Source organism: Eupeodes corollae, chromosome 1 (genome assembly GCF_945859685.1).
Source record: "Eupeodes corollae chromosome 1, idEupCoro1.1, whole genome shotgun sequence".
Lineage (NCBI taxonomy): Eukaryota > Metazoa > Arthropoda > Insecta > Diptera > Syrphidae > Eupeodes > Eupeodes corollae.
This window is the reverse complement of record NC_079147.1, coordinates 69,503,675-69,514,627: the sequence shown is the minus strand read 5'-3', so window position 1 is coordinate 69,514,627 and position 10,953 is coordinate 69,503,675.

The following is a 10,953-nucleotide window of genomic DNA, read 5'->3' as shown; positions in this document are numbered from 1 at the left end:
CAGATGTCAAAAATATTATTCTTCGTTGCACAAAATTGTTTTAGAGATGAAATCATATTTCAGTCGTAAAATTTTGGAGGTGACAAATTTTTTTTTTCAGTTTTATTGATTTAAAAAAAAACCCGTTATATTGATTTTTTTCAAAAAATATACCTGTTTGGTATCACGTTACAATATATTATATACAATTTAATTCAAGTCTCTAGCGCTTTTGGTTCGTAAGATATTAAGGGTTAACCGAAATGTTCACCTTTTTTTCAAACTACTATGGTAAAAAAATCACCCACGCAATTTTCTTGAGAGCCCTTTCTGCATCTTTCTGCCTTTTTATCTGTATAACAAAATTTATTTTGAGTCGATATCTCTTCTGGTTCTTGAGCTATGGACGACGAAAAAAACGTCGCGAACGTACGGACGTACAAACGTACGTACACACGCACGCACAGACATCTTTCTAAAAATCTTTTATTTCGACTTTAGGGACCTTGAAACGTCGAGAAATGTCAAAATTTTCAATTTGACAAATCGGACCCATTACAATAACTTTCTTTGGCAAGTTAAAAATATTAAGAATTTAATTTTGACTTAAATATCTTAAGAACAAAGAAAGAAACTGACTTCAAATATTTACTAACTTTTAATATTAAACATTTTTAGTAAAACTTTAACGCCATTTTTAGCAATTTATTACGTTAAAAAGACGATTTTGCTGATTGAAAAAGATCTTAACATCTCTTAACACGTTGCTTAAGTTAAAACCACGGAATGGCTAATTTTACCAATTTACCGAATCCATATGGTATGGAATTGTCCTATACAAAATGTCTTTCCAATTTACTTTAAAATGTGTTTTTATAGCTTGTGAGTAAAAATAATTTTGTTTAAAATCAGGCAAATGTTTTCGGAAGTCGAAGATTTCAAAAAGTTTAAGGCCCCTAACAAATCCTTTCAAAGGGCTGGATGAAGAAGATTTTTACTCTAGGAAAAGGAAGTGGTAAGGAAAAGTTAAAATTTGCCTTCTTCTTTGGAAACCGAAACACCATAGATTGAATTACAAATCCCAGGCTTATGTAGTTATTACCGGAATTGCAAGTACTTGTATCACTTAATATTTTATAGCATTCGTTAACAATTTTGAACTAAATTTTTTGATCAAACATGACATTACGATGGTAGAGACGTCGAAATAAGTGGGTGCCCCCATTCTGACCGTATATTTGTCTGTCTCCCTACAGCCAAATCCATTGGGTACATTGGTTTTAAACGTATTTCAGCTAGGCTTTTTTTATAAGCAGAAGTACCAGTAGTGCTTGTACAAATTTGTTGGCCAAAAATCGGAAATTTTTTCTAATTTTTGTTTTTCTTGACTTGATTTCTTTCAGAAAAAATAAATATATTTTTCTACTGCTCCAGAAGGGTACAAGGCTACTTAGCAATTTAAGGAAAAGCAAAAATGTTGGTTGACCCAAAATATCTTCTGAATCAATAACCCAATCGACATCAAATGTGACGTGAAAAAATATATGTCATCTTAAATATTTTACAAGCGAAAAATGATTTTACCCCCAAAATTTGGTAACATTTTGCGAAAAATCCAATTGACAATTTTATTTCAAAAAATTAAAAGATTTAAAAAAATATTACTAAAAGCTGGTAAATATTTGTTTTGACTAAAATATCATTTAAAAAATTAAAAACATTGGTTGGAAACCCATTTCTTCTTATAGAAATTATTGTCTTAGACATTTAGTAAAATTTGTATAAGAACCATAATCAGTTTTTTCATAAAAATTAAATTCTACAGAAATAAGTTCGCAAAATTGGTAAAAATTGGTGCAAATAAATGGAGGTATTGACTTCAAAATGATATCATCCTGTGCTAAAATTTCTTAAAAAAAACAATCTGTATTTCAAAAACTTCTAATGAAACAGGCAGAAATTGGCTTTCGACTTAAAATCTCGTTAAAAAAAGATTTTGAAATCAAACTATTTCATCATATGCCAAAACCTTAAAACTTTGTAATCAAACAAATTGACAGACGGGAAAGGAAGTTATCCGTGTGGGTCGTAGCCCAGTCTCTTCGATTTTGAATTTTTAATTGATTAGCTGTGAATAAGTTTGCCATTATTTTCAATCAAATAAAGTACTTAAAAAAGTATTGGTTTTTGTTTTCAAAGGTCAACCTTTTATTTTAAACTATAATTGAATATGTGTCCGCCATAATATTATGTGAACAGTTAAAAACACTCAATTATATTTCGAATATATAATTTTGTATCACTGAAATTAGAATCTGGCATTAGAAACAAAATAACTTAAATGTGTGAATTAATGTAAACGATTTATTAATAATTAAATCTAATAAATGTGTCAAAATATTTAATTTAATTATATAGTTTTGAAAATAATGAATCTCCTGGCCCAACGTTGGGCATAACCACAAATTGAATTCGAAAGAGTTTAATTAGAGCTGGGCATATAATTAAGGCACCTTCTAAATTGAGTATGTTTTCTGTTGTTTTAAGTATAAATTATAGTCCATCGACCACGCTACACTTTTAATCATAAATCATTTTAAAACATATTTATGGTTTTTTGAAACGAGAGACACAGTACATACGTATAAATCATTAAATTACAAATAGAATTTTCCAATTAGAATGGCCTATTCTTTAACATCCATGTCTGTAAATGAACATATATGAAATGTAAATGGCATGTCCGTGAAGTAAAATTGAACAAAGGGGAACGATTTTTTTCATGACTGTAAAGTTCAATTAAAACGACAAGATCTTGTAATTTAATTTGAAATTTAATGCCTTGTGTTTTTTTTTTCATTGTAAGATTACCTTCGGTACAGATGGCTGGCAATCTTCCTTCGTCGAACAAGGGGGTCAATTGAACCAAGGATGTGTTTACTTAACAGGTTTTGGTAAATAAATCCGTTTTCTTTGTATACCTTCCCTTGGAAATGCTTCCGCCTTCGTCGTCGGGCATGATCTTTGTTTCCTCTACTGATTATCTAAATCTTCGGGTTTGAAAGCCACTTCCCCCCTCTCCACACGACCCTGTAAATAGCAAGGTTAACTTGTATGTAATTTTAAAATAAAGTACAAAATCAATTTACTTTGTTTATGTGTAATTAATTTCATTGAAATTAAATCAATTGTTCCTAACATAAACAGCGTAAAGCTTAATTTATGCATTGTATTTAAAATTATGAATATATTTCTTAACATTTATTTCTCTAGGGAAAGGCAAAACAATCACAGTGCATATAGTTTCCATGGTAAACCAACATCATCATAAATGCACCTGCTTTTTGAGGGTTCTGACTTAACTTTATTTGCTTACTGTCTTTTCATTCGGAAATGACATCCGTATCCGTGTATGATTAGCGCTATTATATTTCGGTTCTTGCATTGCAGGACTTATTTTCAAACTTTAACTGAATGTTGACAACAAGATTTTTTGAAAGATAAATGTAAATTAAAGCCAATATCTGAAAGTTTTGAAAAGATATTTGAGTCAAAAATCAATTTTTACCAACTTTTATACATTTTTTTTAGGTTTTTATTTTTTGTAAAAAAAATGTTAATTCGGTTTTTCTCAACATTTTTCAAAATATTGAAAACAATATTTCTTATAAGATAAAATAAGATTGAAGCCTAAATTTCCAGTTTTTGAAAAGATATTTAAATCGATATTCAATTTTTACGAAGTTTGAGTAATGTTTTTTTTTTGATTTTTTTTTTTTTTTAAACTGTCAATTAGATTTTTCTCAAATTTTTATCAGATGTCAAAAATATTATTCTTCGTTGCACAAAATTGTTTTAGAGATGAAATCATATTTCAGTCGTAAAATTTTGGAGGTGACAAATTTTTTTTTTCAGTTTTATTGATTTAAAAAAAAAACCCGTTATATTGATTTTTTTCAAAAAATATACCTGTTTGGTATCACGTTACAATATATTATATACAATTTAATTCAAGTCTCTAGCGCTTTTGGTTCGTAAGATATTAAGGGTTAACCGAAATGTTCACCTTTTTTTTCAAACTACTATGGTAAAAAAATCACCCACGCAATTTTCTTGAGAGCCCTTTCTGCATCTTTCTGCCTTTTTATCTGTATAACAAAATTTATTTTGAGTCGATATCTCTTCTGGTTCTTGAGCTATGGACGACGAAAAAAACGTCGCGAACGTACGGACGTACAAACGTACGTACACACGCACGCACAGACATCTTTCTAAAAATCTTTTATTTCGACTTTAGGGACCTTGAAACGTCGAGAAATGTCAAAATTTTCAATTTGACAAATCGGACCCATTACAATAACTTTCTTTGGCAAGTTAAAAATATTAAGAATTTAATTTTGACTTAAATATCTTAAGAACAAAGAAAGAAACTGACTTCAAATATTTACTAACTTTTAATATTAAACATTTTTAGTAAAACTTTAACGCCATTTTTAGCAATTTATTACGTTAAAAAGACGATTTTGCTGATTGAAAAAGATCTTAACATCTCTTAACACGTTGCTTAAGTTAAAACCACGGAATGGCTAATTTTACCAATTTACCGAATCCATATGGTATGGAATTGTCCTATACAAAATGTCTTTCCAATTTACTTTAAAATGTGTTTTTATAGCTTGTGAGTAAAAATAATTTTGTTTAAAATCAGGCAAATGTTTTCGGAAGTCGAAGATTTCAAAAAGTTTAAGGCCCCTAACAAATCCTTTCAAAGGGCTGGATGAAGAAGATTTTTACTCTAGGAAAAGGAAGTGGTAAGGAAAAGTTAAAATTTGCCTTCTTCTTTGGAAACCGAAACACCATAGATTGAATTACAAATCCCAGGCTTATGTAGTTATTACCGGAATTGCAAGTACTTGTATCACTTAATATTTTATAGCATTCGTTAACAATTTTGAACTAAATTTTTTGATCAAACATGACATTACGATGGTAGAGACGTCGAAATAAGTGGGTGCCCCCATTCTGACCGTATATTTGTCTGTCTCCCTACAGCCAAATCCATTGGGTACATTGGTTTTAAACGTATTTCAGCTAGGCTTTTTTTATAAGCAGAAGTACCAGTAGTGCTTGTACAAATTTGTTGGCCAAAAATCGGAAATTTTTTCTAATTTTTGTTTTTCTTGACTTGATTTCTTTCAGAAAAAATAAATATATTTTTCTACTGCTCCAGAAGGGTACAAGGCTACTTAGCAATTTAAGGAAAAGCAAAAATGTTGGTTGACCCAAAATATCTTCTGAATCAATAACCCAATCGACATCAAATGTGACGTGAAAAAATATATGTCATCTTAAATATTTTACAAGCGAAAAATGATTTTACCCCCAAAATTTGGTAACATTTTGCGAAAAATCCAATTGACAATTTTATTTCAAAAAATTAAAAGATTTAAAAAAATATTACTAAAAGCTGGTAAATATTTGTTTTGACTAAAATATCATTTAAAAAATTAAAAACATTGGTTGGAAACCCATTTCTTCTTATAGAAATTATTGTCTTAGACATTTAGTAAAATTTGTATAAGAACCATAATCAGTTTTTTCATAAAAATTAAATTCTACAGAAATAAGTTCGCAAAATTGGTAAAAATTGGTGCAAATAAATGGAGGTATTGACTTCAAAATGATATCATCCTGTGCTAAAATTTCTTAAAAAAAACAATCTGTATTTCAAAAACTTCTAATGAAACAGGCAGAAATTGGCTTTCGACTTAAAATCTCGTTAAAAAAAGATTTTGAAATCAAACTATTTCATCATATGCCAAAACCTTAAAACTTTGTAATCAAACAAATTGACAGACGGGAAAGGAAGTTATCCGTGTGGGTCGTAGCCCAGTCTCTTCGATTTTGAATTTTTAATTGATTAGCTGTGAATAAGTTTGCCATTATTTTCAATCAAATAAAGTACTTAAAAAAGTATTGGTTTTTGTTTTCAAAGGTCAACCTTTTATTTTAAACTATAATTGAATATGTGTCCGCCATAATATTATGTGAACAGTTAAAAACACTCAATTATATTTCGAATATATAATTTTGTATCACTGAAATTAGAATCTGGCATTAGAAACAAAATAACTTAAATGTGTGAATTAATGTAAACGATTTATTAATAATTAAATCTAATAAATGTGTCAAAATATTTAATTTAATTATATAGTTTTGAAAATAATGAATCTCCTGGCCCAACGTTGGGCATAACCACAAATTGAATTCGAAAGAGTTTAATTAGAGCTGGGCATATAATTAAGGCACCTTCTAAATTGAGTATGTTTTCTGTTGTTTTAAGTATAAATTATAGTCCATCGACCACGCTACACTTTTAATCATAAATCATTTTAAAACATATTTATGGTTTTTTGAAACGAGAGACACAGTACATACGTATAAATCATTAAATTACAAATAGAATTTTCCAATTAGAATGGCCTATTCTTTAACATCCATGTCTGTAAATGAACATATATGAAATGTAAATGGCATGTCCGTGAAGTAAAATTGAACAAAGGGGAACGATTTTTTTCATGACTGTAAAGTTCAATTAAAACGACAAGATCTTGTAATTTAATTTGAAATTTAATGCCTTGTGTTTTTTTTTTCATTGTAAGATTACCTTCGGTACAGATGGCTGGCAATCTTCCTTCGTCGAACAAGGGGGTCAATTGAACCAAGGATGTGTTTACTTAACAGGTTTTGGTAAATAAATCCGTTTTCTTTGTATACCTTCCCTTGGAAATGCTTCCGCCTTCGTCGTCGGGCATGATCTTTGTTTCCTCTACTGATTATCTAAATCTTCGGGTTTGAAAGCCACTTCCCCCCTCTCCACACGACCCTGTAAATAGCAAGGTTAACTTGTATGTAATTTTAAAATAAAGTACAAAATCAATTTACTTTGTTTATGTGTAATTAATTTCATTGAAATTAAATCAATTGTTCCTAACATAAACAGCGTAAAGCTTAATTTATGCATTGTATTTAAAATTATGAATATATTTCTTAACATTTATTTCTCTAGGGAAAGGCAAAAACAATCACAGTGCATATAGTTTCCATGGTAAACCAACATCATCATAAATGCACCTGCTTTTTGAGGGTTCTGACTTAACTTTATTTGCTTACTGTCTTTTCATTCGGAAATGACATCCGTATCCGTGTATGATTAGCGCTATTATATTTCGGTTCTTGCATTGCAGGACTTATTGGGATATCCTATAGTGTCCTTTGCTTAAATTTTCTTTTCACCTGTAAAATTAAAGGTACCCTAAGACAAACCCAAGATTCATACAAAAAACTCAGTTTAAGGTTTTAAAGATGACGAGCAATTTAATTAGTGATACAAAAAATTAACAAACTACTTTTGAGCTTAATATCTTAATCTACCTTTTCTATCGATATAAAAGATGTCACTTAATCGCAAGTTTAGATAACAATATGGCACCACATAATAAAATATCTTATGTCCACATATGGTGCTGTGTTCATATAAGGATGTTTTATTATTATTAAAATTGACGCAAGCTTACTTTAAAATTAAAGACTTTTTGCTTTTAATCTTACTTACTTACTTAAGGTGGCGCTACAGTGAACTAGGGCCTCACCCAACAAACTTCTCCATCTAGCTCGGTCCCTAGCTAGATGTCTCCAGTTTTGCGCTCCAAGTTTGGTGCGGTCACCTTCCACTTGTGCGCGCCACCTGATCCGCGGTCTTCCTCTACTGCGCTGTCCTATGGGTGTGGATTGTGAGCATTGGTTTCCATGCGCTCTACGTGACGCAGCCATCTTAGTCGTTGGACTTTTAGCCTTCTGGCTTAGTCTACGGCGCTATACAGCCCGTACAGCTCGTCAAACCATCTCCTCGGGGAGTGGAGGAGATGCATACCGGATCATAGATCACACGAAGAACTTTTCTCTCGAGCCGACCCAAGGTGCTTTCATTCACTTTTGTCATAGTGCATACTTCTGCACCGTATAGCAGCACGGGGATGATAAGGATCTTATAATGCGCCACTTTGGTGCTTCGAGAGAGGACTTTACCACTCAATTCCTTCTTAGTCCAAAGAAACAGCGGTCAGCAAGAGTTATTCTGGTTTTGATCTTAGCGCTGGTGTTGTTTTCTGAGTTTAGAGCAGAGCCTAGGTAGACGAAGTTCTGGACTACCTAAAAATTACGTCTGTCGATGTTGTATGTCCTTTCTTAACGACACATGTACTTTGTGTTGCTCCCATTAACCAATAAACCAATTTTGCAGTAATTGGACAGACTTTTGAAAGACAGCGCATCACCTTGTCTAAAACCTTTTTTTAAACTCGAAAGGTTCTGTTAAGTTGTTTCGAACCTTTATGGAGCAGCGTGAATTCTCCATGGTCATCCTGCACAAACCGACGAGTTTGGCAGGGATGCCAAAACTAGACATGGCTCTATACAGCTCGTCCCTGTAGATGCTGTCATATGCGCCCTTGAAATCGATGAAAAGATGGTGGGTGTCGATTTGCTGTTCATGGGTTTTTTCCAGGATCTGCTGTAATGTGAATATTTGATCAACTGTGGACTTTCCTGGTCTAAAACCACAATGATAAGAACCTATTGGGTTATTGACGATGGGCTTAGACGTTCACATATTAGGGCAGAGAAGATTTTGTAAGCGATGTTAAGTAGACTGATTCCTCTATATAGTTGGTGCAGTTTAGAGGATTTCCCTTTTTCAGGATCGGGCAAACAATACTGAGGTTCCATTCATCGGGTATGCTTTCTTCCCACCACATCGTACAGATAAGTTGGTGCATGCTTCCAACCAACTTATCTCCAGCTTCTTTAAAGAGCTCGGCATTCAAGCCATCCGCTCCAGCGGCTTTATTAGACTTTAGCTTAGATATGATAATCTTTACTTCGTCTAAGTCGGGAGGACGGGATTGTTGGCTTTCGTCGTCTATGTTGAATGGATCATCCTGCCTGACAGCGGAATTCAGTTCTTCGTCGCCGTTATACAGTCTCGAGAAGTGGTCCTTCCATATCCTCAGCATTGACTGCGGTTTCCACTATGATGTTTACACTTTCGTCTTTGCAGCCTTCGGTTCTAGGTTTATGTACCTGTGAATTTTGTTTTACCTGTTCATAAAACTTTCGAACTCCATTTCTGCTTTTAAATCTCTCAACATCTTCGACCGCACGCTTCTCATGCTCTCTCTTTTTTCTTCTGAGAAGTTGGTGTTCTTCTCGCCTCTTCTGCTCATAGAGCTCATGAGCAGCTCTCGTCCTTTTATGCAGCGCCGCTTTGCGTGCCTGTTGCTTGAAATCCAGCACATCAGAGGAGGCTTCTGCCTCTGGTTTTCGATACATTGTGGTGGCGGCAGAGAACTTCGGGAGAGGTTACTTGTAACTCGGGTGGAAAAGGATTTGGCAGCCCATCCCATCGTATTTCCTGTATGGCGGTAATGTCTGCTTTATAGCAGTATAGGGCCTCCGTTTATTCTTTGGCCGCATGTGATCTGCTAAGGGACCTAACATTCTACGTGCATATCCGAAGTTCATTGTCCTTTATTCGTTTTGCGTAGGTTGCTAACAGTAAATCCGTCCGTAACTGAGGCTTGTTGGTTCTTCGCAACTATGAAGTTTTTACGTGACCAGTAAGTAATCCCGACGACGGCACAACCCCCAAACTGGAGGGCCAGATCCTAAGTATAACTCCAAGGATGGGGAGCCGGATAAAACCGCTTCTTATAGGTCTGGGCTCCGATAAGTCGAAGAAGCCCTATAAGGTGTTAACTAAGTAGTTCAACCTTACTGGAATTGTAGACGCCACCGTTGTTTTCATCTCGAGAATTCGTCCACTGTCGCCTGGATAAGGAGAGGTGCCTTATTGGAAACTCTTGTTTGCTGCCCCCAACATTTTTTCACTGGGTTTGGAACAAAATCTCCAGTTGAGGTACTAGGCACCCAATGTTCACCACGGGGAGGTAAGATTAACAGTTAATAGGCAGAGGTGGGTTCAAATAGATTTTAATCAGCAGTTTAACGTTTTTAAGATGAAATCATGATAGGGTTATTGGTTATATACTTACCTCTTAGTCGAACTGTTTGAATGCTATGTCATCCCTGCCTTCTCATTTCCAGGTTTGCTGGATGACGCTATGCCAGCAGAGTCATGGTCTTCTTCCATAAGTAGTACCGCACATTGCTTTCCGATCGTAAATATTTCCAATCATTCATGATCAGCCAACCGGATTCTTTCTTTATCTTTTGCGGTGTCACGATCTTTTGAAAGTGTCATCATAACTTCCTCGAAGTGGGCGATGGGCATGTTCTTTGAACCTGGCAAATATGGTCGGGCTTGTTCGCCAAAGTTTTGATATAGTGGTTTGAAAAAATACTTTATAGGAAAAAACAGTAGGTACCAAGAAACCAAAAAACATGCCTTGAAGAACAAATGGAAGAACGATGACGAAATGTACAACGACAACGGCTAAACGATTGAAGAATTTTCTAAAGGAACATAAGAACGCTTAACAGAGCCCCGGCATATTTAAGAACATCAGCCTTACTAACGTTCACGGACCTACAGTAAATCCCCAAATGATGAAAAATATGCCTTCCACGAGCTCATAGATAGAAGCTTCATGCTTGCCAAAGGTATGATATTAAAATCATCCTTATTTTTGACGACAACGCCAAAATATGTCGGAAATGAGGTTATCATGCTTAAAAATATCCCCAAGGTTTCATGGGATAACTTCTCATGGAGTCACTTGTCATCAAATAGACCACGTCTTGATAGATGACCGCCAAAGCACGAGTCTGATCGATTCGTTCTTATATCAAGGTGCAAACTTCGACTTGGATAACTATGTTATTGGCATGCTGTTCCGATGGTGGATTAAGAAGACAAGGTGCATTTTACCGCTTCTCAAGCTTACTGCAGTGATT